Below are 23360 nucleotides of genomic sequence, written 5' to 3'. Positions count from 1 at the left end.
AAGTCCCAGACTGTCAGAGGCAAACGCAGCCTGCGCCTCCCCTTGGGCTCCTCACCTGCCTTCATCAGGAAAACCTTAAAAAGGTAAATATCTACACCAAAAAGGGTCTCCTAACATTGCCAGCCACCTCATGGGCACAATAAGTGCAGACTGAGAGAGGCACATGAAAGGGAAAATCAAGCCTCCCACCTCTGCTGGCATCCTCCGAGCATCACAAATGCTTTAGCAAAGCTGGTGGCCACAATAGGGGCTTGTTCTTTGCATAAAAGGCCACAACAGCACACAAGAAACCCCGCTGATAGTTAAAAGGCATAGATCCAAGGTCAGCCAGGCTGGGAGCCAAGGCTCCGGCAATAAACCGCCAGATCTGTTCTGAAGTGGGGAAAGTAAAAGACCTTGTAATTGTAGAGCTCTAGAAGTCTTCCATATTAATTTAACGTTCACCTTGAAAGGTGATCCCACTGCAGACCCTTTACAGACCACAGAGGATGGGGGAAACCACTGGCAGCAAGGAGGAATGCTTCTCCCCAGTGTTTAATCACATGATAACCAAGATTGTAAGACAAAGGCCACCAAACTGATGTCCCAAAGCCAGCCATCATGAAGACAGCATGCCCAAAACTCCTGCAAGCCTGCTCATACCTTCACACCCTGCCCCATTCGTTCCCAACATGAACATCAATCCTGCACCTGAGGATCTGTACGTTCTACAAAAATAGTTACCGTGGGAGAGGCTTTGTTCGTAAACTGAGCGAGAAAGTTCATTACATGATAAAAATTCCAACCGTGCTACCGGGATGTAAATTGCCTTCGTACCCAGAGCTGACATCTTAAACAGTTTAATTTAGGTACCGCTCTCAGCAGCTTTGGGTGTCTGCAACAGAAACAGATGCCTTGAATCATTTCAAAGTATGCTCCTGTCAGAAATGTCCTTTCTGACACCAAAATCAATTTCCTTCTCCTTTACTAACTACTTTTCCAAAAATAGAAGGGGAAAAGTTGCCTCATTTTATCTATTGTGAGCGGCACAAGACGTGCTTTAGGCTCCAAGGAGGAAGATGGCAGCGCGCGGCACGTGCGGCTGCGGTAATTAGTGCTATTTTGATAGAGCAACTGGCAACGAGAATGAACCTGATCCATCTTCATTATGGAGATCTATAAAACCTTTGACAAGCCTCGTGTACAGGCAGACAGGCTGCTTCCTCGCATGCACACCGGTGTTCCCGCACAGGCGGCGGCTCCGGCAGCGGCGGCGGCAGGGACACAGCCCCGTGTGCGCTCCCCCTCTTCCCCTGTGCTTCCCGGAGCTCGGTCTGAGCAAACGGAGTGCACGGGGCCGGAATGATTTTCCACTGATGGTCAGATGAACACCTCAGCAGTCCCCAAGACCTCGCTGTGCATATCTGAGCAGCTGTTGTAAATCACGGCTCTTCAGCAGGCTGCAAATCCAATTAAAACAAGAGGCACTGCTACCCAGCGATGTGCTGGGCACAAAAACATCCTTCCACCTCTAACAAGCTGCACCAATGGAAGCCTTTCCTTGCTCTGCAGAAGGCTGGCTGCTGCCCTGGCAGCCCTGTCCTGCTCTATGGCTATGGAGCAAGGGGGACAAGTGCCACCACTCCTCCTCCACAGCTGCAGCCCAACACAGAGCATCCCCCGTGTGCGGTGATGATGCTGCACAGTACCACCAGCAGCCTCCCTGCTCCTCAGCACATCTGAAACCTGCCCCATTCCCATCTTCCCACAAGTTCCCTCACCTCTGCTCTCACCCGGTCTATCAATGACCCTAACATCCCTGGGAAAGCCCTTCAGCAGCTGGAATTCACCAGGAATGTGGCTTGCTCAGTGCCAGCCTGGCACCCAGACATCAGCAGGGTCACCTGGTACGCTGGGAAAGCCACCCTCCTCTTAGAGGCAATGGGAGGCTGAATCCCATCCCATCTCCCATGCTGGAAAATCTGCTCGGGAGCCCCACAAAGAGCCAAGAAGGGTTTGGGTCACACAGAAAACAAGGGAGGCTCCTGAAAATGACTTCCTGAGAATGCCAGCACTGCCATCACTACACAGGTTACCGGTGGATTTGGCAATGCTAGGGAAATGGTTGGAGTCAATGATCCTACAGGTCTTTTCCAATCTAAACAATTCCATATGATTCCATGACACCGGCTTCAGGAAACCCTCACAGATCCTCAGCCATGGGCAATGTGTCCGCTGCCAGCTGCCTCCTCCAGCAATTTAAAATGCTCCATTAGTTTGACTCCTGCCCAAACACACCAAAGTATCTCCAAGACTGCTTCCCTGCAAACACGCTGTGCCACGGTCTACAGCCAGCGTTCCCCCCGCACTCAGGCGGTGCAAACAGGGCAACGTTTCCTAACAGCAATTTTTTTTAAAGGAAAAAAAATCTGTGTTTGGATTTGTGTTCTAAAAGGAAGCACGATGTGGAAAAACAAGCTCAAAACAAGCAAAGCGACAAAAACGCAGCCCGAAGTTGATATTCCTGACAAACGGCTCGCGAGGTTCGGAACCGCGCGATGGATCAGCTGGCTGAGGGCATCTGCATATGCCATTAACCGGCCGGGAGAAGGGGCCCTCGGCAGCCACGGCGCCCGCCGTCATATTTTAAGTTTATTTTTCCTTGTCTGACCAGTTCCCGCAGGGCAGGGGGGTAATGACGGCACTTCATCACCGGAGTGGCGGGTATTTACATCCATCCTGCCAGCGACAGCTGTGTCCCCGCGTCCCCAGCCGGCCCCGCGCCGCGCGGGCGGCCGCGGGATGGAGGGCCCTGCAGCCATTACTCACCAAGCACTTTCATTAACAAACTGCCCTTAATTACAGCGGTAATTGCGAAATTATTTCATAGCCGCAATTATTCTTCTCAGCCCAATCCAGGCTATTTAGGCAGGGCATTGTCTCCGAAAATGGCACCGAGCCAGCTCATCTAGGCAGCCCCGAAACGCAGCGCCCAGGATGGCAGCTCCGGGCAGGGGGAGCGCTGCTGCGCCCGTGGGGGTCCAGCCTCAGCGAGGGACCCTCTGTGTGTCACAGACAGAGTGTCCCACCACGGGCGACCGCCCTGTGGCGAGGGGGAACAAGGACCTGGCTCACAAAACCCGAGGAAAGAAAGGTCAAGAAGGGACAAGGCCCTCTGAAACCACAACTCGGAGCTTTCCTGCAGAACTGCTGGTTTTCAAAGTTCACCATCTAAAGAATGATCCCAGATCATCTCGAAACAGCACAAGATCAAGACAAATGGGAGGTTTTCTCCAAAAAAGACTACAGCTTTGTTAAAAACTTCTCATAGATCATCCTTGTAACAACTTTACAGCCAGGAAGTGAATCTATTTCATTTTGATCATTTCAAATACCCCATTAATGAGAAAAATTGAAGCATATTAGTCAGTGATCTGAAATACTGAGGAAGCACACGTTCAGGGTGAGGCTGTGAGCAATTCCCATGCCTGACAAGTCGGGGGAAAAAAAGGGGATGATGACGCTGCACCAGAGGAAGAAACTGCCAGAGGGCAGGGTCAGATGGGATATTGGGAAGAAATCCTTCCCTGTGAGGGTGGTGAGGCCCTGGCACAGGCTGCCCAGGGCAGCTGTGACTGCCCCATCCCTGGAAGTGTCCGAGGCCAGGTTGGACAGGGCTTGGAGCAGCCTGGGAGAGTGGGTGGCATGCCTGCCTGTGGCAGAGGCTGGAACGAGATGATGTCTCAAGCCCCTTCCACCCCAACCCGTTCTGTGATTCACTGCCTGAACCCTGTTGCAAAAGCCTCGGACCGGTCAGATTTGCTCAATTAATTCCATGCTCTTCCTTTCTTCTGCTGCTTTCTAACATCTGAAGTAACTACAGCAGCTGCCAGCATGCAGAGGAACACCCAGCACAGACAAATTCATGCAAAGTTTTCATGTAATAGAGGGGGGAAAAAAATCAAACAGCAAATCAACCTGCCATGACCTCAGCTCCTCTCAGCTTCCCGAGTCCTACACACCAGCCGTGCTACAATGCATCTTTAATGCCTGACCTGGTTATGTGTATGCAAATATTGGAACAGCAGCATCTCCAGCGCTCTGGGTGCACCTGATCTGCAGACACAGGAGCTGGCTGCTGCTTTGGGTTTCCAGCCCATTGCGTTTCTCAGTCCCTCCTTGCTGCGCTGCCGCCAACGCCATCTCATCAGGCTGGTGATTCCTACGGCGAGATGTTTCTGCAGATTGAATGCTGGGGCTTGGGGGTTTTCTGAATCCGTGTAATTTTGGAAATTCTAGGGTAATTTTGGAAATTCTAGGGTAATTTGTTTGTCAATTTTATTAGAAGAACACAGCACAGACCTGCCTCTGCTCAGGGCAGTTGGTACAACAAGAACATTTCCCTGCAGAATCTCATCCTTGGAAGCTGCTGACGGATGCAGAGGGGAGCAGGTGACTCTGCTCTCACAGCCAGGCAGCCGAGGCACAGGAGGTGGCAGCTTGGCCAATGCCAGCCAAGCACCTTGGCCAAACAGGGTGGAAAATACCAGCACCCACACGGTGAAACGCTGAGGGGCAGGTGCCCAGCAGGCAGTGAGGACACACGGCCACCGACACGCGTCCTTTAAGAGCTCAGGTATTTCAAATCACAATACATTCATCATCACGGTGTTACTGCACTTCTCAGTCAAAGCAGAGACATTCAATAATCACCAGAAAAGCACCATCTGTTATGCCTTATAGCTTAATTAAACTAAAATACAGAACTCTTTAATTCTCCCAGCTCATAAAGATAAAGGTCATCCCACAGCTTTACTGTCAGGTATCCTGTACAGAAAATGCAGAGGTTGGAATTTCTCTCACCCAGACATCACTCAAATGTGGCACCATCCCCCCAGCACACGATTCCAGCAGCGTGACAATGGATTGATGCGTGGCTGCTGGACTGACAACTAGGGTGGACAGACACAGCTCACTCCTTCAGTGCAAGGGGGCTGCCTGCCTGGACCTGGCCACGGTGGGCACCCTCCCTGCCACCCAGAGCCCTCCTCACCCTGGCCCCCAGCACCTGGAGAACACTGCTGCAAAGAGCTGGAACGCCAGCGCCAAGCACTGTGCCTATCCACAGGATGCTGGTGAAGGCTTTTGCCCAGGCTGCCCTGCTGTCCCACCGAAGTGCCCACAACAGCAACACTGATATCTGAAAGTGCCCAGCACCCCAGTGTGCCCCATCCTGGAAATCCTCCATGCTGAGATGTCCCAGACAGTCTCTTATACTGGAAACGACCCAAAATTTCAAATGAGAACCAAACACTGAGCACCCAAACAGGAGCGATGGCTCCAAGGCAGCAGTGGGACAGCAGAATGTGACATGTGACAGAGCCACTCATCATTTTGGGAGTGAAACAGGAACTGAAAGGTTCCCTCTGAAGAGGCCCTGGAAAAGCCACCCAAGCTCTGTTTGTTTTCTCTTCTGCATTCATATGCAGGGAGAAGGTAAACAAAACTGAATACAGAAGAGGACTGGATGGGTATGGTGTACCCCAGCCTCAGCCCCGCTCCAGGCACTGCCAGAGCCCCTCCACCTGCACGTCCATGTCAATGGGAAGTTCCAGCCCTGTCCATCCCCTGAGGCCCCTGCCCAGCCTGCATGGTGTGCCAACATGGGTATCAATCCTGCTCCTCTGTTCCTGTACCACTCAGGGGCCAGGGACTCCACACTCAAAGCTCCACTCTCCCCAAATCTGCGATTCCCCAAACCTTCCTGCACCATTACTGCTCTCCTCAGAAACATCTGCTTTGTCTTTCAGCACAAACCCCAGGAGAAGCCTCTCTAACGCAACCAAAATTCAATTATTGGCTTGTCAGAGTTTCCTTGTCGAGGCCTGGGTGCGAGGAACAGGGAATTAAAACCTGTCTGAGAGGCACGGAGCCTTCGGGCTGCCAGAGCACCTCCAGGAGCAGGGCAGTGTGCTGCACAGAGAGGGATGAGCTGCTCCCCTGAAAGACGAGGGCTCGCAGAGTATTGTGTGATCATGGGGGCTTTTCTTGCTTTCTGCTTCCTGTAGGTGGAGGCAAACTCCTTGTTGAAAAGAAGACAGACAGGAAAACAGCCAGAGGTACCTGCAGCAGCTGCCAGAGGGGAGCCCGCACATCTCTCCTGCAGTGCGATGGCTCCTGCAGAGGAGAACTCTCACCATGCCAGCCACCCCAAAAACGGCTCCCAACTCAGGGATCTGTGCAGCCCCACCCCTGTGCAACAGCCCCAACTGCTCCAAAGTGTCCCCGTGGGGTGGCTGCCCCGCAGCACTCTCTGCAGAACGCCTTGCTGCTGTTCTTGCAGCCCACGGATCACCATGGCACCCGGGCAGGTGCCATTAACTCGCCCATCTTTGGCCTCCCTGGGGTTTTCAAGCTGCCCGGTCTGTGTAGGGGTGTCATGCCCTCGCTCCCTGGCCACTGGCACAGACAGGTTTTCAGCAGCAGAGACAACCCCTCCACCTGCCCCAACCTCCAGCTGCACCAGACCCTCAGCACCCAGCACGAGGGAGGGATGCCCAGCACAGCAGGCTCAGCCACAGGGACACTGCCAAATCCCTGGGACGGAAGGCTCCCTCCCCCCAGAGCCATTCAGCTGCCTGTGAGCACCACCACAGCCTCTAACGAGCTGCCTAACCTTGCCCCTCTTCTCCACCCAGGCTTTAAAATTTAAAGCTCCAGCCAGCTCAACATGAATAGATGAGCAAGAACATCACACTGCTCTCAGTGTAGGTGCAGTGCTTTATATCTTCATTAATATTTCAGTCTCTCCCATCTCCTCCTCCTCCTGCAACTGGCCTCATTTTATTTATATCTGCAGGATACCACTCTTACTTCCTCCAAGTTCTTGTTTGCTTGGAGCAAGGCTCCCTGCCGAGGGACTGTGCCTTCCCAGCACTGCCTCCGTGTTCTGGCACGGGGAGAACTCCAGCCCCGAGGCCAGGGGACACGCGGTGCCTCTGTCACCATATGGATCCTTCCACCACTGCCAAGGAAGTGACATTTGGGGTGGCAGAACCAGGGCGTGGGTCAGCCCAAACGCGAGGGCAGTCCCAGGTATCCAAGGTCAGGCTCCACACAGAGGCCCATCAGAGGGATGGCACAATGGAGGTCTCCGAGCCCTGTGGTCAGTTGATACTTTTCTGACTTGATTATGAAGAAATTAAATTACACAAATATTTCATTAAATATCTTTTTAAGCCTATTAATATTAATATCAATTCCGCCTCTTATGTGCCTGGCATTTAAAAATCCATTTTAAAATCTCAAACTAATTTAAGATTTACATCTAGAATACAAATCAGCGAGCAAGACTCCCCACTCTGTATTTTGCCTGGCACCCATATCTGCCCAGTTACTCTTAGATGTCACTCGGTGACACTCACGGAAGATGAATATTCAAAGCGTGCTCTCGCCTGCAAATGTTTTACAGCTTTCCGGCCACTGAATTTGTTTAAAGCCGCAATTATACCGAGCAGCCAGCCCCTGGAAGACCAAAGAATTCTGTTTGTCTGCACGCCACCACATCGCTCGCGCACTGATACGGTTTCAAATTAATAATCAGAACGCCGTGCTGAGGGAAATGAGTGGTGTTGCAGGCGCGGGCGGGTTTGCTCTCCTGTCAGATGGAACCTCGAAGGGAGGCGGGCAGAGATGCCAGCACCTGGTTCCCGTGCGATAGCCTCGCCTCCTCTCCTTCCCCGCTGAACTGCCTCCGGCTCACAGGCCTGCCGCTTATTTATTCCAAGAGCCACTTCTTCTGCAGCCATCGTGCACGACACACAGCTTCTTTTCAACCGTCCAGAAGCCCAGGGAAAATGAAAAAATTATCTTTTCCCAGCAGCCATCCAACAAATGAAAGGCGAACAGAAAATTAGCATCGTTTAAACAGTGCTACATCAAGGAGGACAATTGGGAGAGGCTTCTCATGCTGGCCAGGCTCTCCAGTGCCTGAGCCCCTGCTCAGGTTCTCTCTGAGGTCAATATTCCCTAGCTAGACCAAAAAAAAAAAAGCTATTAGTGGCCCAGGCACTTCCCCTGACACTTCCCTGTCTCACAGGCACTCCAGGCACCAGAGAGGAGCATTCCCAGGGGGCACAGACACTGAACAGTGCAGAAACCCTGCAGGGTTATCCCAGTTCGTGTCCTTTGGTGGCAGCCCATCCGTGGCAACGCCTGTTCAGTTCACAGGGTGACAAAGGATGATGAAAGGACCCTACAGGCCATGTTTCCTGATGGCCACACCTGTACAGACCAGGAGGGCACTGCAGGGTGGTCACTCATCCTCAGGGAGAGCACCTGGTTATTGCACAGGGAGGGAGCCTGCCCCAGGTATGACCAAGAGATGCTCAGCATTGACCCACAGGGCTCAGTGTCAGTCCAGAGCTCGTGCTGCAGCCCCACTCACTGGAAAGCCAATGGGGAACCCAGAGGCACCACATCTCCCCAGGTCTGGGGGCACCACGGTGTGACTGAGCTGCTTCTCAGAGCACAGTCCTGTAGTTCAGGCTCAGCTGCTTGGGAAGCCACAGGCAGCTCTAGTGCTCAGACTTCCTCCCTTTTACCTCCGATGACTCACGAGCTTGTATCAAAATATTTTCTTTATAGCTGGCAAAATCCGAAGCCAAATTTTCCTTCCCTCTTACAAATGCAAGTGTAAGCGCTGCAGATGCAGTCAGGGAGCTGCTCCTCTCCCATCCAGCTCCAAACCTAAAGGATCACACGACGTATTTTGAAGGGCAACACCCAATTAACATCACGCTAAATAAAACCTCCTTTCATGCAGAAAAAACGGCACATCAGCAAAGGCAGGGAGCTCACACCACCACTGCCTGGCTCACAATCAAGGCAGAGCACAAGCAGGATCACTGTGGGAGAAGCTGGATCCGTACCCTGAGCTCTGTGCTGACCACATCTACTGGCACTTTGGCAAAGAAGGAGAGCAGCCAGGCAGGAGAGCACCGAGCCAGCCCAGGACTGGGGGAAGGAGCTTATTCCCATCAGCACTGCTGGCACTCCTTAAGACATCGCTCTGCAGCTTCGTGCCAAGCCACTCTGGTTGCTGGATGTCCTCTCTGCAGCTCCTGTCCGTACCAGTTAGCCAAGAGACAGCGAAGGAAGGCCTTCTGTGCATGATCTGTACCTTAAACCAAACACTGCTATCCTTTTGAAGCAGGGACACGCAGCTGAAAGAGATATTGCCGGAGAGGAGGCTCAGAGAGCACTTTGCTATTTGCTTGATACAACAAGGGCTCCCAGGGCCTGGCAGCGTCCCAGGATGTGTGCTCTGCCCCAGAACCACCCCAAGCTCCACCAACACCCTCACCCACAGCCCCAAAACACACGGGATGCCCCATCCTGGGTGACAGGCAGCATCCCTGATGGAGCATCCCTGTCAGCCTGGCCACTGCTCCAAGCACCTGTCCTCCCTTCAGGGCCACCCTGCCAGATACACACACCTGCTGGACCCCACAGCTCCATTCCCACGGCAGCAAAGGCAGAACAAACCCCAGGCATCTTTATTACATGGATTATTTCCCCTCCCATCTAAATTACACAGCAACAAGAAGCTGCCGACGAAGTTCGAGTTTCACTTTATGGCACCAACAAGATCAGAAAACAATTCTCTGTCTTCTTGTCACGTTAAGTGTTTCAATATCCAACCTAGTGTTTCCAGTCTAAAAATTTATGAATTCAGTGAGCAGCCTGCGCAATATCTTCCCTTTCTATCCATCTACTAAGGAAAGAAATTACACTGGCCATTTGTCATGATCGTCATTCCAAAGATAAGTAACAACTGAAATAACTTCAACTTACCTTAAGACCTGCAGCTACCATAAAAAACAGCTGCATGTGCAGGTTCTGCCATGCTGTAATAAGAGATTACTTTAATTTGATTACTCAGAACAAAGGTAGTAGAGGACCTAAAAACCAGGGCCAATTTATCATACTGCAGAGCCACAGTTATGTTTGGCTCGTGAACCTTATCAGTGTGTAGCTACAAAACACATCAACTGTGTAAGAGAATATACAGAACTTGTAATTTTCATCTAAACAGCACTGAGGAAATGTGATTTGGGCTGGGGAAACTCGAGTTTCATTCCCAGCTGGAAACAGCACACACATCCCTTCAGTTTCAAAAGTAAAGGGCACAGGTAGTTGTTTTTCACAAGTAAAAAGCAGAAGGGAATATGCAAAGTGCTGTTATTTAAGAAAAAAAAATTGCTGGGAGCATTTTTGCTCACCCAAAAACCTGCTGGCATCTGGCAGATCCCAGCCCACAACAGACGGGGCACATTTCCCCTGTGGGCAGCTCAGCTTGGCTGTGCCCACGCTCTGCACCATGACAAACTCGTGGCACTGCCACAGACGTGTCTGGGGCCAAGGCACACACGGGCAAGTTCAGGTGGCTACGGGAGGAGGTAACAGGACAGCCAGTCCCATTCCTCAGCTGCATGTTTAAGTCTAGTAACAAACGCTCACCTGCCACCGAGCAGCATTGCAACACTCAAGAGGGCTTAATTTCACAAGTGGTGGGGTTAGCTAATCCTGGGATGTCACCAATTCCTCCTCATTAGATATGCACACCAACTGATGCGGGATGAAGGGCTGGAGAACAAGGAACAGCCGGGCAGCAGGGACGGGAGGAGCTGAGGGAGCTGCTGGGGTTTCCAGCCACAGCCCCAGCCAGCTGGGGAACAGTTCACCAGGGTCCCTTTGGAAGGGACCAGCCAGCTGTGAGCAGTTTGTCACACCAACCAGGTGACCAGAGCCACCCCCATCATCTCCAGACACTCAGCTCCCCTCCTCAGCAGGACAAGGAGGGTTTGTGTCCCACCTCACACATCCCAGCCGTTTATCTGCACAGGCACAGAGGAAGCAGCTGGGATTTGCTCATTTGGAGCAGAGCCCACACCTATCAAGGGTCAATTAATCTGCTTGTCCAAATGCAGAGACAGGAGTTCAAATTAAATCTTGAGGCTCAACTGCCTTAAAAAATTCCTTCCCCCGAGGGCTCGGCTTCGAAAAGCCATCACAACACAGCAAAATAATTAATCTCTGCTCAAACAGGGACTAAATGAGACTATGGGACTAAATGAGTTGAGGAATGTCTGAGGAGGGCTCTCGGAGGAGCAGCGAGGACCAGCACGCACACATTCTGTCAACACTGATGCTCACCAGCACCAGCTACGAAATTTCTTCCAATCAGTGGCTCCATCCTGCACCAAGAGATACAGCAAATCCACCTCTCTGAAGGCAGAAGTGCCAAGACAGGAAGAGATCAGGGTGTAGCCTGACAAGGGGAAACAGAGTCTCCAGGTTCACTTCTGGATAAGACTGAAGACATGGCACGCCAAGTGCTCACTTCATAAAAAACCCAGGCTTCTCTTCAGCATCACTTTGCAAAACTTCACATCTGAAGCAGAAACCAAGGGCAAAACTAATCAAAAGGATACGGATGCTACGCGTGGAATGGGTAGGGTGGGGGAGAAGGAGGGAAGGGGGCTCTGCTCCCTGCTAAATTTAGTCTGATTTTCATCTGCCTTGAAAGTGTCAGCACTAGGCGAGGAATAAAACAAGGTTAAAGAATGTGAAGTTGAAAGCGGATGTCTTCGTGTTTATCTACAAAAGCTGCACAACTTTTAAGAGCATCATCCCAAGCGAGCGCGACGCAACGCTCAGCTGCCAATTTGCATAGCAAACCAGCTCGGAGAGAGGCTCTGCCAGCGTGTCCACAGCCCACGGCCTCCCAAACAGCCCCAGAACCCTCCTCCTCCTCAGCAAAATCCTCCTGACACCCACAGCACAGCACAGTTTAACCAAAGCAATTCCCCATCTGAGCAGGGCTTGGTTCGTGACCTCCCAGCACGGTGCAAAGGCACTAAAACAAACACCAAGAAAACAAACTGCTCCTCAAGTTATCTTGGGACTTTTAGGAAATTCAAGGGACTTTTAAGTCTCTGTCAGTGACTCAGTGCAGTGCTTCCAGCACATCAGCACTGCAGAGCCAAGGAAACTCCAACAGAACTTGGAAGAGTCACTCCACAGCTTCTCCCAACTTTCGACAAGACTAGACTACATATGGCTACTATTTTCTTCGCAGCGTGTCTCATACCACCGCTTGAGAGAAACCCAAAAATCCCACATAAAATCTGTGGACAGGCTCTAAGTCATGGTTAACCACTGAGGATCACCTCAAAAAGAAATCTCGGGGGATTTGGCAAAGCAGGCGGAGAACCACCAGGAATCAAAACAGGCTTGTGACTCATCTGTGGCATATAACTGGCAAGAGGCACCATGTACAAGTGGAACAGTCCTGGAGCCTTAATGAGCTTGGCTCAAGATAGGAATACCAGCACTTCTTTCCTGGGAAAAATGACACCAGCTACAATAAAGGTGCCCAAAATAACGAGGCTTACAGTGTTATTGATAAGTTCTACAAGTTTGTTAATAAAGGCTGCAAATTACCAGGCTGAAACCTGTCATTTACTAATCAAATTTAAGACTCATTTTCCTCCTACAGACACAAGATGAATTATTAATTCCTTCGTATCGCTGGTTGAGGAGCAGCCTCCAACACTGCAGAAGATGAGATCTTGGAAGCTTCCCACCAGCAGCACTTGGGGGTAGTCACTGCAGCTGACACTTCGGCGAGCCTGGGCTCTGACAGGGTGGCACTGAGGGGTCCACGACACCAATTTTCATTGGATGACAATTTCACTCTGATTTATAGCCAAAATCCAACGCAAATCAGAAGTGCCAAGGAGGAATTCTCCCACCTGCGTACGTTAACACTGCCAAGGATTTGGGAGTCATCAGGCTTTGGAGGCTGCTTTATTCCAGCCTCTAACGAGCATCCTGACATTGTAACCCCAGGATTAACTACCCCAGGCAGATCTCCCTGAGCTCTTCCGAGGAAAAGGGAAGGCAACTACTACCCAAGGATTTCCTACAAAACTGCACACAGAAGCACAGCTTTACCCAAGACTCTGCTGCAGCAAAGCCATCGCATCCTGACGTTCAGGGAAGCCCAAACGACGGCCTCAGCCCCGGTGTTTGTTCTCAGCGTGTTAGATGGAAAGTTCCATGCTAATGTGACATTTGACTATCGTGAAGAAAGCCCAATACTAAAATTAGAACATAAATCAGGCACAAATATTCTTCCAGACATGCAATCAACCCGGCTTTCCACTCATTCTCCTTTATCCACCGGGGGGTCACAGCGAATTCCGTGACGTAGCCGCTCACCGCACGCGGCTCCCCCCGAGCCCCGCGGAGGCGCCCAGGCAGCTCCAGAGCGCTGCAAACCACACCAGTTGGCTGCAGATAAAGCCAGCGATTAGAGTGCTTGGAAATATCCCTTTAAAATCGAGATTGGAAGATAAATCCTGCAGAGTCTGGGGTATTTATCCCGACGCGTTCCAACCGCAAGGCACGCCGGGGAAGGAACGGTTTAAGTGCGGCATCAGCTCGTAAAAGCAACAGTGTTCACCCCAGAAAGGCCACGGCGAGCCCAGGGGCTGTTTGGTGAGCAGGAGGCAGCCTTGAGGACAGGCTGCACACAGAGAAATTAATCTTTGAATTAATCCAGTCAACCTGCACCAAGCCCATAAAGTATTATCCATTTGTGCCCAGAACTGCACAGCCAGCGCGGCCAAGCCCCGATCTGACCATGGTGTCCCCACCAGGGGGAAAAGCCCATAAATCCAGCTGAACTTCCCTGGCTATCAGGGAAAGCCACCAAACCACATACAAACACACACTTTGAATCAATATGCAATGAAATATAAGCAGGGCACCACAGGCCCTGCAAATTAAACAGCATGTTCACAGCGCATCACAACTCGGCGCATTAATAATTAGCATGTTCTTTGTTTCGAATTCAATGAATTTATATCATCCTTCAGCACTGTTTAGCCAAAGCAAATAAAAAACAAGAAAATCACATTACTTTTTCCCATCCACACAGAATGATCTGGATATTCACATTCAAATTTGCCATCGTGGATTAGCTGAAGGCAATTACTCGACTTGCTGAATTCTTTTACAATAATTTAAAAAGAGAACTCCAGTCTGTTCTAATAAGAAAAATGAAATCCCATTAGCTGCGTCTCCCATGTATATTAACATTTCTTTTGTTTAGAAAGGTTAATATCCCCCAAATAAAGGAGCACAGACTGCCTGTTAAAATAATTACATCATGACATTTCCAAAGGGTTGGCAGATAGACATGGTTTCCAGCAAAGACACAAACAAAATAAGAGGGCTTTTATAAAATTACCCAGACTTAAAATATGGGAGGAATCGCTATTGGAGCATCCAGAGACACCTTTTGCATGGTTGGACTTACCTAAAGGAAACACCTTCCAATCCCTGCTCCCATGATACACAATCAGGGTCTCATCTAGTTTGGTGGTGTGGGGAGGTTGGACCTTCAGCAGAACACTGAAAAGCCCCAGATCCGCTGGTTTTCTGTAAAACTGTTCAAAACAAGAGCAGCGAGGGCCAGGCTGAGCTTCCACTCTCTGGGGAAGGGAGTCTTGGATCCCATCAACACAGCAGAATGTCTGAGCAGCGCGAGCCAAACACTCAGAAACGCAGGGATATTTAGAACACTGTGATCCCAGGAATTCTCAGATCTGAGGGGTCAGAGCCCGTGAGTGCTGCTGAAGGCAGTGCCAGCCCCTCTTGGCTGATGCACAGCAGCACAGTGAGAAACACCCTGCTGAGAAACCCCCTGCACATCCCTTCATCTGCAACTGGGAATGGTTCCTGGTCATCTTCCCACTCCTCGTTTAACAAATTCCAGACCAAGAGAGCAAACAAACTCTCCACCTGCTCGGTTCTCACCTGTGATTAGACACTGGCACCAATCAAGGAACCCTCCCCGTCCTCCTCCTCCCCGCTCCTTTCAGGGGACCCAATGGATTTGCTTTGGGCCACCTCTTAAATCACATTTGGCTGGAACACCATTTGTGGCTTCTTGCAAAAATCAGCTCTCTTCATTGCATGAAATATTTGCATATTTTAAAGCGCTTGAAAAGCAACAAATGTTACAGTTTCCAAATGATTTTGGAACAAGCACATGTAATTAGCCCTGTCTAACAAATCTGCTCCTGACTGCAGTAGTAAACAACTGAATTTAAGCCAAAACCTGTTTCAGAGACATCAAATGTCAAGGTCTGACTCCTGTTCTAACGCCCCAGCCGGAGCCTGGCAGGTAAAACCTCCTTGGGGCTTATTTGCTTTGACTAAGCCGTGTTAGAGGATGAGATGCCCTTACTGCTGCGGGTTCCTCGAGCAGTAAAATGCACCACTGGCTTCCTGCAGTCTCTCCTGGCAATTCCAGCGTGGCTCGCGTGGTACAAATGTGATTCCTGGGCTACAAAAACCACCCCAAACCTTCCCAAAGTGCCACCCCTGGTGCCAGGGCCGCCCTCCTCTTTGGGCACCAAGGCAGCAGCAAGCCACGAGCACAGTGCTGCGAGTTAACTTATCCTGGCAAATTCTGGAAGTCACTTAAACAAATCTGCTTATGATGACAGCAGTCAGCAAGGGATTTGAAGGCAGACCTGTTTGCGAGCCCTGCAGCCAGGCTCCCACTCCCACACGCAGCCCCCGGGGTGGCAAAGCAGGGTGACAGCAGCTGACCCGCGCCCACGCGGAGCCGGCGTGGTGACAGCAGGGTGACACCACGGCGGGGTGACAGCAGGGCCTCCCACGCGCCATGGGCGTCTGTGCCCAGCAGCTCTGATCTGCACCCAGCTCCAGCAAGCACTGGGAGTGCAGCTCGGAAGCAGACAACCCCCACGCTGGAGACACCCCAAGAGCCAACGGGAGACGTGCTCATCATCCCCAGGAGCCAGAACGGCTCCACAGCTTCCTTGGATGGGGAACTCTCCTTGGCATCCTTTAACCAAGGGGTTCTTGGTGACTCCAGGTGGGGCAGAAACACTCTGGGAAAGGCCAGAGCCACGTCCAGCTGAGAAAAGCCTCTCAAGGCAGTGCCAACCCCAAGCCTTGGGAGAGGAGGTGACTCGTGGGGCAAGAATCAGGACACCATCATTGCCTCCCTCCCCTTCCTGCTCCAAAACAAGGAAAGAAAATTGGTTTTTTGGCAGAACCCTCCTCAACATGATTTCTGTGAGAGCACTGGACCACAATACTGCACTGTAAAGAGGTTTAATACTGATGATGAAAATCCATCTTTTCTTATTGCCACTTCCATGGGAGAATAAAGAGTGCCTTCATCCCGAAAAGGTCATGTTTGCATTTCTGGTAAACACAACACATTGTTTTTTCCTCTCCACCCAATATGCTCAAGTGAGTCACATCTGGCTGACTTGTCAAAAGATAGTGAAAGTTTGAGGAAATGGTGTTCCACAGATGTTACAGCCTAAAAATAGCCTTGCCACAACTGATAACAATTTTCCAGCTCAGTGGCCAAATATTCTGCTCCAAGGCATGTATTGCCAATTGAGATTATTGCAGACGCCAAGTTCAGCAACTTGTTTCTTGTCCTGTAAAAACTTTTCTCTCCTACCATCTCCTGTCAGCACAAGCACATGAAATCATTCCAGGATTTCAGCACTCCTACTGTTCCATCACAGAGCTGAGACCTATCTATGACAAATACAAATTCAACGCTGCTTTATCTTCGTCTTCCAAAGGAATAATTTTCAAATCAGGTGCCTGTAATAAACAGTTGTTCTCTTACAAATTCATACAAAGAAAAGTGCAGATTTGGCATCTTGGGGTAGCATCTTTCCAAGCTGTGTCTTTAGCAGGGACACAGAGAAATAATCACATTAGAGTGTCAGCCAATAAATACTGGAGGAGCAAAGCACAGACAAAGCAATTTCTGCAAACTCTGCCCGGATTGCTTCTACAGTTATTGATAACGGAAGAACTGAATGCAAACAACGTCAGGCTGGCACAAATAAGAAAAATATTTTCCGGAAAAATTCTATAAAATGAATACTGATATCCCATTGCCATCTAAGTTAAAACTCTGCAGAGGATAAAGAAACTTCAAAAGCCGGTGCATTTGCTGTTGAAAATTCTTTACATTCCATGACTAAATCACCAACGGCACGGAGGTATTTCCATCTCAGATTCTGCTGATGTTCACAAACCGAGCTGTGCTCGTGTGCTTCACGCTGTCAGCAGAACCCCCTGACTGAACACCGTGTCATTCACGAGATAAAGTGTCCAAGAGGCAATTCACCAGGCCTTAAACAGCAAAGAGAGATGACCTCAATCCCCTTAGGAAGAATCTCTCCCTAAAACGCCTTCAAAAAGTGAGAAAAAAGGATTCTGCAAGAATCCATCATCTCCTCCTTAAGTAGCCAGCCTTAACGTCTGGCCCGCTGCACTCCTGGCCTTCAATTATTCAGCATTTGAATGGATCCCTGTCCTCTTTAGCAAGTGGCACACAGCTGCCTGCGGGACACTGGTGCCAGCGGTGCCCACTCGAGTGCCCTGCTCTGTCAGCTGCACTGGGGCTCAGGGGCTCGCTGCCAGCGCTGCCAGAACTGCAGCTCATTAACACTGCCCCCCAAAAGCCAACTGGGCTCCATCTGATTTTCTTCTCCAGAGAGGAAACACGTTCTGGATGGCACCACGGCCACCAGGACGACTGAAACACATCCAGGAGGGACTTTGTGCTCAACACCATCCTTTCTGGTTGGTTTTCTGATTCCTGCTTAAATTCAGGAGCCTAATAAACAGATGGAAAGAAGGTATTTGCTAAGTCTTTCACAAGCATCAATTTAACTGATGGAACCAAGATAATATTTTTCCTCAGCACTGCTGAAAGAAAACATAAAAGAATTTTGAAACCCCACAGCAGTTCCTTCCCTCCAGGGGAGATGGATATTTGATATTCTAAGTCTCCCTGCAGCAGAACTGTAGGGAGAGAAGAAGGCAGTGCTCTCAGGGGTGCTGTGCGTGCTGTGGGGCAGAGGGAAACACCCTGCAGCCCCAGCTCTGGGTTCAGCCCATCCAGGCATCCCGACAGCAGGGTGCTGATGGAACATGAGGGGTGGGATGGGGCAGGACCTGCAGCAAGGACACTGCTGCAATCCTGACGGGACACTGCTCCCCAGCCCTCAATCCTGACGGGACACTGCTCCCTACCCCATAACCCTGGCAGGACACTGCTCCCCAGCCCTCAATCCCAACAGGACCCTCTGCTCCCCAGCCCTCAATCCCGACGGGACACTGCTCCCCAGCCCATAACTCTGGCAGGACACTGCTCCCCAGCCCTCAATCCTGACAGGACCCTCTCCTCCCCAGCCCTGACAGGACCCTCTGCTCCCCAGCCCACAGCCTCGGGCGGCTGCAGCGCCACTGCTAAGACGTGGCAAAAACTCGGGGGGTTTCTGGGAGGTTGTCTGCAAGAGAATTTAAGAGGCAAGGGAGCAGCACTCGCAGCTCTGGTGGCCCAGAGAGCTCACGGGGACACCTCAGCGCCCCAGGCAGCTCCTGCAGCAGCCGCCCAGAGCAGGGCTCCACTGCAGGAGGCACAGGACAGCACGAGCAGAACACGCCAGAAATAAACATCTCGCAGAGAAAGTTTTGTAACATCTCCTATGCCTGTCACATCCAAATGTTCTCTGCAGAGACAGATGGTCCAGGCTTCTATTAGCAATGAATAATGAGATGTGAAGTGGAAGGTGTGAGATGCTGCTTAACCTTGCTTCCCCCCAGCACCCTCAGTCCTGAACCGTGCAGCATTTGATATTTCTGCATTGTAAACCACCAAGAAGCACCACAATCATCACAAGTTTGCCATGCACCGCTTGTTTGGCCGCCTTTAAAAACAAACCTGTTCCTATTTTAGCCTTCTTCGAGACTGGCAAAGCTGAACCATCTGCCACGGAGCCAGGCACAGCTCAGAGGAGGCACCCAGTGAGCGTCCCACCGCCCTGCCAAGCCACACCAGCCACCTCCTCACCCCTCATGCAGCGTTATCCAGGGTGAACGAGGGGTGCTGGACTGCACCACGGGCCGGGGGACCAGCTGAAGCAGGGGACAGGGTCCCCCCACAGCTGGGGACAGATCCTGCGCGCAGGGGACACCGTGGGCTGGGACGGAGCCTGGCACAGCCAGCTGCTGTTTGCAGCTGGAGCACAGCCCAGCCTGGCCCTGCAGCTCCTCAGACACAGAGGCTGAGCTGGGGGAAGGAGAATGCTCCTCAAACACCCGAAAGGCAGCTGGGGAGCGAGGAAAGCACTTCCCCCTGCACAGACACCAGGGCAGGTGAGAGGGCAGCGTGGAAGCTCCTGGCCCAGGGGAGCCAAGCACCAAACCACGCTCTGGAGGCACGCCTGGCTGCCTGGAAGGCCACGGCTGGCCACGCCAGGAGCACACCAGGCACACTGGGGCCCAGCCCTGAGCTCAGTGCCCCACTCACCCAGGTCTGCCCTCCCAAGCCCATCGCCACCGGCCAGGAGCAGCACTGGCACATCTGTTAGCAGCCACTCCTCATGCTGGAGCAACAGAGCTTTCAGAAAGAAGGATCTGAAACTATTTAAAACATTTTGTTCAAATTAATGGGCTATTTCACACAAAAGTGCGTTCCCTAGAGCCGTGTGCATTTGCAAACGTGCCTGCTTAACCGGTTTTAGCAATTTGTAGACAAAAGTTTGGCAACACGATACACCCACCTGGGGAATACACATTATGTCTTACTTAGATAAACAGACATAATAGCTATTCTCTTTTCAGCACCTCTGCTACCACTTGAACTGAGTAATACCCACAAAGGGTCACTACCTGCCCCGGGAGGAATGGCAGAGCAGCCACGAGGGACCTGTTTCATCCTGGAAGCACAGAGAGGCCTCAGCAGCATTTCTGGGATCACCAGACACCCAGACAGGGCTGTAAATAACCTAAGTTGCCTTCAAAATCCACTTACAATGATGCTGCCCACAGCACCCCCGCTGCCCTTTCTCTCTGCCTGACAGTAATCCGCAGGGGCTGCTGTGTTTCCTCCTGTCTTTATCAAGACGTGGTGGTGGACAGGAGCAAGTGGAATTTCTGTGGGAAGCCCAAGGATTGCCTCGATTCCATCAGGACTCTGACACTGCTAAGAAGCCACACAGTGAGTGCCCTCACCCCAGAACCTCTTCCAGTTGGGCAGTAACAGTGAAATCCAAGGGGACAAGGAATGAAGAGCCTTGGTTACAATTCACCATTAACACCAGCAGGTTTTGTTTCCTTCCCAAACGAGATGAGAGAGGAGTCTGGTGCCAATGAGTGACCAACAGGAACTCGACACTGAAATCAGGAGACGCTGAGACTGGGGACTGTTCCTGCTTGAGCAACCCACATCCCAAATTCTGGCAAAACTGGGACACTGCAACGAGCAGATCTTGCCTTTGCCTCCTCTGTCCACACACACAAACACAGGATGTGTGTGTGTGTGTGTTTGTATGTACACCACAGTGACGGGAGGGAGGCCCCAGCAACTATAGCAAATCCTTTCTTCAGGGCACATAAAACCCTCTCTCAGGAGCAAGTGTTTTAAATCCAATTTGCCACAACAAACAAAGGCATGAAATGCTGTGTAACCCTCACACAGGCATTTACATTCCTTATTGTTAATTTGGACAGGGAAACCGCATTTCTCCCAGGCAGATGAAGCCTGGCTCTCGTGATCTGAAGCGCTGCTCTGCCAGAAGGACAGTTCCTGAATGCTGCTCTCAGTATTAATAGGTTTGGAGGCCTCACGGGATCAGAAGCAAAAATTAATCCAGTTTAACAAAGTCTGAGGGCACAGTGTGCTGCTATAAACTCCTGGAAGTTCATCTGAAGGTAATCAATACCTTAACAAGGCACTTCCTACCTGTTCCATGTTAAAAACTCCAAAAATGCCAAACAAAATGGTTTTTTCCCTGCAGTGTCTTCAGTGACACAATAATTCTATTTCTGAGCAGCCTGGCATTCACCACGGAGATGTTCAGAGCTGACTGACCCTTTTTAAAGCAATCTCCTTGCTAAGGCACCTCCCCGTGCCTCTCTCCCTTCCCACAAAGTTGCTCACAATTCAAGCAGACAATTTCTTCTTTCACCGGGACCCCAGTGGAAACTAGATGAACTCCTCAGGGCATCCAACGGACCATGCTGCCCCAGAGAACTTGCACCTGAGAGTTAAGGCTGTCAGATTTACTGATATCTGAGGAGAAGGTATTTGCAGAAGGATCTGAACGCTCCCAGCCAGCTCCTGAGGGATGCAGGGACAAATCCCCAGGAGTGAGGGCTGGGAGCAGGCAGAGCCTGTGGCCTCTCCCAGCTGGGGACAGAGAAGTGGCAGCCTGCTCAGGACCAGCAGTGGCCACGCTCCCCAGCCAGCCCAGGGCTCTGGGCCTCCTGCCACCCTGCTTTTCCACGGGTCTTTCAGAAGACTGTGGTTTTAAATCCGATAAATCAAATTCGAAGCCACAATTTTAAATCAAACGTTAAACCCGAACTCATTACAGCTCCTGGAGTACAAAAGCCAAGTGAAAACCCCCAGGGAGTACGAGCTGGGACTGCACCCCAATACAGAGATGCTCCACGGGAGGATTCCAGGGTGGGAGGGGAGGTAAATATCCCCCAGTCCTGCAGCACACCAGCCCTGGGACAGCAGGAGCATTCGCACACCTCCTGGCCACAGAGAAGCCCCCAGGCCACAGGATCTGAGGCTCCTCCTGACACCAAGCTGCTGTTTTGACAATAGCTTTTTTTTTTAACGAGACATTTGTCATTAACAAACTTTAGACAAGGTTAATGAAAGTTCTGTCACTTTAATGTCTCGCCTGCTTTAAATTACAGATGTCATCTGCCATGACTAAAGAAAGGGCACTGAGCAATAATACCATAAACTATCATCTCCAGGGACACACAGGTAATTGCATAGCTCATTAAAAAACTGTTTTAATTATTAATTGACCGTGTCAGAGTTGTCCTTTGAAGTCAGTTTTAATTTTTTTCCTTGCAAGCATGATGATTCCAAGCTGACCTACACAACTTTCTCCACCACCTCCAGGAACTGGAGGGAAGGCTTGGGACCTGGCTCACAGCACGGCCACTGCGGCTCGGCAGCACAAGCGTGGCACACACTCAAACCTTCCCAAATCACAGGGGTAATGGTGTGAAATGAAAAAGACTTGAGCAATGAAGTGAAAAAAAACCTCCTAAATGTTGGCTGGCCACCAAACCTGAAAGAAGAAAAAAAATCTGAATGGTTGACAGGCCACAGACACAACAATAAATGTAAGAAGATTTCTGGTAGCTCCTGTGGCTGCAAAATCATCCAAGTCACCTTCTCTGAATGGCTCCAGCTCTGTCCCAGGCTGTGGGACACACAGCTGAATTAAAAGCTTCACTCAAGAGAGGTTATCCTGCTGTTGCCACCTTGGGAAAGCCCCGTGGCCCCAGGGAAGGTGGCTGGGAACACAAACACACCCAGAGGCAGCTCTGCTGGGCACTCAGCTCGTGGGTCAGCCAGAGCGACAAGGAAACTAAACACAAACCACCACCTCCCTGAAAAAACACCTGCACGAGCCCTGCCTAAAGTACAGAAAGAGCAAGACACAGACACGATATCCTACAGAGGCTGTGCATCCAGGCAAATTCCAGGAGGGGAGAAATCCCAGGCGAACGAGTGTGTGGGTTGGGGTTTTTCAGCTTCTGTGCTGTTTTCTGTTAAACAGCCAAGTGAAAAAGCCCCAGAGAAAGCAGAATGAGCTCACAGGTTTCAGCAACCTACTGGGGCCTCTTGTCCTACAGCCCATGAGCTGATATGAGATGTTTGTACTGCAGGGAGGACTCGAGCACAAAACCATGTACTGCTAACCCCTGGGGTGAATCACAGCCTCACTGGCGACTCACCCACTCCCTGCTCCTTAACTTGCTCCTGATCTCACCCAGCATTCAGTCCTGGGCAGCTACCTGGATCTTCACACCAGCCAAGCAAGGGCAAACCAGCCGAGCAAGGAACGGCAAAGAGAATTTGGGAAATCACCCATTTTCCACGAGGAGAACACAACACGTTAACTCTTCCCTGCACTGCTTCAGCCCAGCAGGTTTTGGGGGCTTGTTTTTCACAGGAGGAGCACAGTGAGCACACACCACCACTGAACTCTGACAGCAAATGGCTCGTGAGCCACTGGCCACAGCGATGGCCAACACCTCCCCTTCTCTGAACCACAGCAACAGCAGGGACTGCAGAAGCAGGTAAAGATCAAACTACGGGCATCACACAGTTCCTAAATTGCCAAGCACCAGACCGGGAGGAAAAGAACAAAGTTTCAGCTCAAGATAAAAAAACACCTTGCCTGCAAGCACCAGGTAAT

The 23360-nt window shown here is 51.0% G+C and overlaps 1 protein-coding gene across 10 annotated transcripts in view; it reads right to left on the bottom strand.

The window, feature by feature from the left end:
- CADM1 (cell adhesion molecule 1) overlaps positions 1-23360 on the bottom strand; it is a 134932-nt gene that overhangs the window by 68934 nt on the left and 42638 nt on the right. The gene's annotated exons all lie outside the window — the stretch shown is intronic.

Source organism: Motacilla alba, chromosome 24, assembly GCF_015832195.1.
Source record: "Motacilla alba alba isolate MOTALB_02 chromosome 24, Motacilla_alba_V1.0_pri, whole genome shotgun sequence".
NCBI lineage: Eukaryota > Metazoa > Chordata > Aves > Passeriformes > Motacillidae > Motacilla > Motacilla alba.
This window is presented reverse-complemented; position numbering and strand designations above follow the sequence as displayed.